We start from the raw sequence: 4,801 nt of genomic DNA on the forward strand, positions 1-4,801 counted from the left end.
GCGACAGGAAGCCGGCGGTGGGGGGCGGTTGCGGAGCGTAGCCCCGCCCACGTGCCCCGGAGCCAACCCTGATTGGACAGTTCAAAAGGCCCCTCAGTTCTGAGTGACAGCGGGATGGAGATTACATTTCTGAGCCGACCTAGAGCTGGAAATTGTCCTATGACCCCCGCGGTCAGTGCAGGTCACGGCGCGACAGAGGCTGCGGCAAAACCACCATGAACCGCTGAAGAAGGGGACACGCGATCCTGAGAGAAGCCGGAAGAAATGGGGACATCAATGCCGGTGCGTTGCGTAGCTCCACCCACGGCCCTAGCGTTACCCCCGATTGGACAGTTCGCAGGCCCACGCCCCCTCGCCGCTGAGTGACATCAAGGAGGGAAGACGCTTGCCTCAAGGGAAGCACTTCCCCTTGGTAGGCTGCAATCTGTCCTTTCTGGGTCATTTACGTTTAAACAGAACTTTTTCCTGGCTTGGGGCTGACTCTGTTCTTCTGGAAGGCTGTGCAAAATAAGTTGTTCCAGGTGTGCACAGGGAATCCCTGATTCAATTTCAAGAAGGAGCAAGTACAGACAGGTGGGTGGCCCAGGCGAGGACACACTGGAAAAGCTCTTACGGCCTCTAGGAGTCAGGGGCTTGGCGTAAGCCTGCAAGGCCACTCCATGCAACTGTGACCCTTGTTTAGAAAAGCAGACACTTAAATGTGACCTCACCAGCTGGGATAAAGTGTCTGGCCCCATTTTGATCTTTCCGCCTTGCCAGCGATCAGCCTTCCACCCATCCCAGGGCCACCCCGACTCAGTTGGTTCTTAGGATAAAGAATCCCGGGGCCCTGGGCTCTCTTGGGAAGTTGGAACCCCACAGCCCTAGCGGGGTGCAGGAACTCTTCTCACCAACCACAAGCAATGAGATGTGGTCACCAAATTCTCAAGTGTGTGTTTTGCACTGGAAGGAAATTTATTTTGGATCAATTTTTTCCTGTGAACCTAGAGAAGTTTGAAATGTAAACGGAATAACATCCTTAAGACAACTGATTCCCATTTTCATTGCTATATTGTTATGTAAATATGGGATGCACCTGGAAACTCTTCTCCCAGCTTTAACAAGGTATAATTGACTAATAAAAGTGTTTGTATTTAAAGATTACAATGGGATGATTTGATACACTTATTCTGTGTTGTATAATTGAAATTACTAAGAGAATGGCTCAAACATTCTCAACACACACACATACACACATGCACACACACAGAAGAGGTAACTATGTCAGGTGATGGATGTGTTAATTAACCTGGACATTCTTATATGCCTGAAAGCCTGGATTGCAGAACTTTATTGATTTATTTACTTCAACAGCTCTATTGAGATGTAATGCATATACTGCACAGTGCACCCGTTAAAGGGTGCAGTTCACTGGTTTTCAGTATATTCACAGATACATGCGATAATCACAGCAAATTATGAACATTTCATCACTTCAAAAAGAAACTCCTCTGCCCTTTAGCTACCACTTTCCGTCTTCCTCTTCCAATCTCAGCCCTAGTGAGGGCTACACTAATCTCCATTCTGTCCATAGTTTTCCCTATTCAGGTCTTACATCTGAATGGGATAATATATGGTCTTTGTGATTGACTTCAGTCACTTAGCACAATTTTTCAAAGCATATCCATGTTGTAGCATGCATCGATACTTAATTCATTTTTAAGGCTGAATAATTCCAGTGTATGGCTAAAATACATTTGTTTATCTATTCATCCTTTAGAGGATATTTGGATTTGTTGTCACCTTTTGGCTATGAATAATGTTCCTAAAAAGTCATGTACAAGTTTTTATCTGAACATGTGTTTTCATTTTAATTGGGCATATACCTAGGAGAGGAATTGATGGATCATATGGTAATTGTAGGTTTAAGTTTTGAGGAGCTCCTAGACAGTTTTCCAGAGTGGCTGCACCATTTTATAGTCATACCACCCACGTATAAGGGTTCCAATTTCTCCACGGATCCTCCACAAGATTGGTTATTATCTCAAATTTTGATTCCAGTCCTCCTAGTGGTTGGGAAGTGGTATCTGATGTGGCTTGGTGAGTCGAGGAGTTGAAAGAAAGATTTCTTGGACTCTCAAGGTCTGGCAGTAGTGCTCTTTTATTTAGAGAATAGTATGCAATAGCATGGGGACAGGACCCATGGGTTGAGGGTAGGGCTAAATTTAAGGCATAAGTATGTGAGTTATCTCTTTACAAGACAAAGGAAAGAATATGTAAAAAAAAGTCGTTAAAATGGTATCAGTGCAGGTGGAGTCTGGTTATTGGGTGGTCCTATGACTTTAGACAAGAATCAGATCGGATTAAGTAAATGGCTGAAACCACCACGTTAAATATCATCTTCAGCTAAAGACAAAGGAGGATGTTGTTGTTGGGGGGGGGGTGGTCAGTTACATGAGGTTACCAGACAGTACAGCAAACAAGAGCAAGATTATTATGCAAACTTAAGTCCTTGCCTTCCACATTAAGAGTTTCTGGAGATAAGGTCATCCCCCCTTCTTCCTGGTGCAGAGAGTGAGACACCCTCACAGATGGAGATTTCCTTTACAAATGTAAATGTCTCTTAACAAAGGGCAAGTAAATTATACTTTTCAGAGTTTCCTTCCCATCTGCAGTTTTTAAAAGTAACCAGCCTAAAATAATCCTCATCAGTATCTCATTGGGGTTTTGATTTGCATTTCCTTGATGACAAATAATGTCCAGCACTTTTTCATATGCTCTTGGCCATTTGCCTACCTTCCTTGGAAAAATGTGTATGCAGATCCTTTGCCATTTTTGAATTGAGTTGACTTTTTATTACTATGATATAATAGGTCTTTATATATTTTCAATACATGTGCCTCTTCACATATATTCCCTGTTCTGAAGTCTACTTGTGTGAAATTAATAATAATTTTAAATTTAGTCTGGTCTCTCAAAAATCTCTGCTGTATCCGAGTCGTGTGTTGATGATTACTTTGTCTCTTTAAAATGTTTTTTTCTTTCTTTTTCATATGCCCTCTAATTTTTGGTTGAAACCCAGACATGATATATGAAGAAATAGGATTTCAGGTAAATAGGCCTTCAGTGTGAGGTGTTATGATTTCTTGAATAGGTGTCAGACTATGTTTAATGTTTGCTGCAGCTGGAGGGGTCAGGGGCTTCATAGTCTGCAGTGCAGTTGTACTTATCTCCCTGGTGTGTTTGGGTTTCCCTAGGAATTCATTCTTTGTAGAGTCTGTGTCTTGCAGCTCTGTTTTCATCCACTGTTTTTATCCTGGGGCCCTGCTGACATGGTGTCAGGTATTTGAAAGGGAAAATGTCCTCTAATGTTATGATGAAACCTGCAATGTTTGGTGGTAAAGAATCCCCAGACTATGAACTTCAGAACACGTTCCTAGCACTTATATTTCCTCCATTTTTGTCAGAGAGGAACCTGAAGTGACTGCAGGTGTCTATCTGCACTTTGCCCAATCAGATAAGACTTTGGAACATTAATTCCCTTTGAGGGAAGGTCCAAGTTACAAAGAACAAAATACTTTGTGTGTATTCCAAAATGTTTTCCCCATTTCCTGCATGAAGGAGGCAATTTACTCCCATCTTCACTATGAGAACCAGGTTGGGCTGCTGAAGGAAACATTCATGAATTCTGGGGGCTCCCTAAGGCCAGCCCCCCAAGAGCATTTAACTCTCAAGATAATCTATACTATGTGTCTAGCAGTTCATATATTACAGTTTATGTGTTCCTAGATGTTGCTTGCTCCAGTGGCTTCTATTCTCGGTAAGTGGTTTTTCTCTACCAGTCTCTTCTTTTGGGATCATTGGTTTTGATACCAGCTCGACATGAGCTTGACATAAGGGAAGCCATTTTTGTAAAACGGGAGCCATATTGTAACTATAGATAGCCTCTAAGTAATTAACCCAGCTGGACATACTCTGTCCTGCAAATAGGCTAGATTATAAATAACAAGCATAAAGAAAACTGCATGCATCATGACTTATGACCTCTGCTTAGCTTTATACCTCCCAGCTGTGATATGACAGTAACTTTGTTCTTTTGAGTTCCTTAGAAATGTAGTGACCCCCAGTCCATGGTACCAGATGGATAACATTCTTGACCCTCTTCTCCAATGACCCCCCCCAGAGTGAGATTCTATACTGGCATACATCATCAATGACAGCTGAAAGGACTGCTATGGCATCGCCTCACGTACAGTGCCAGATGGTGTGAAAACCCCCAGTCTGCAGCACCAGATGTCCAACATTCTGGACCACTTCCTCCATAGCCCTCTAGCCTTATATAATGCTTCAAGATTCTGTATTCTCAGGGTTGGCTTGGTTGCCGAGTGGTTAGGTTCACGTGCTCCACTTTGGCATCCCAGGGTTTTGCTGGTTCAGATCCTGGGCACAGACATGGCACCACTCATCAGGCCATGCTGAGGCGGCGTCCCACATAGCACAACCAGAAGGACCTACAACTGCAATATACAACTATGTATTGGGGGCTTTGGGGAGAAGAAGAAGAAGAAAAAAAAGAAGATTGGCAACAGATGTTAGTTCAAGTGCCAATCTTTACCAAAAAAATAAGATTCTGTATTGTCTTTAAGAACAGTTCTTTAGGACACAAATCCACCATCTTCCAATTAGCTGGCTTTTTGCTTAATAAAAGTCCTTTCTCTACACTGTCTTGCCTCTTGATTGATTGGCTTTTGTCTTGCAGCAAGCAGATCATGCCCTTTGCATGGCAACAGTTTGTCCTGTAATGTCAAATCTCTTGTGTATC

Source organism: Equus asinus, chromosome 20, assembly GCF_041296235.1.
Source record: "Equus asinus isolate D_3611 breed Donkey chromosome 20, EquAss-T2T_v2, whole genome shotgun sequence".
Taxonomy (NCBI): Eukaryota; Metazoa; Chordata; class Mammalia; order Perissodactyla; family Equidae; genus Equus; species Equus asinus.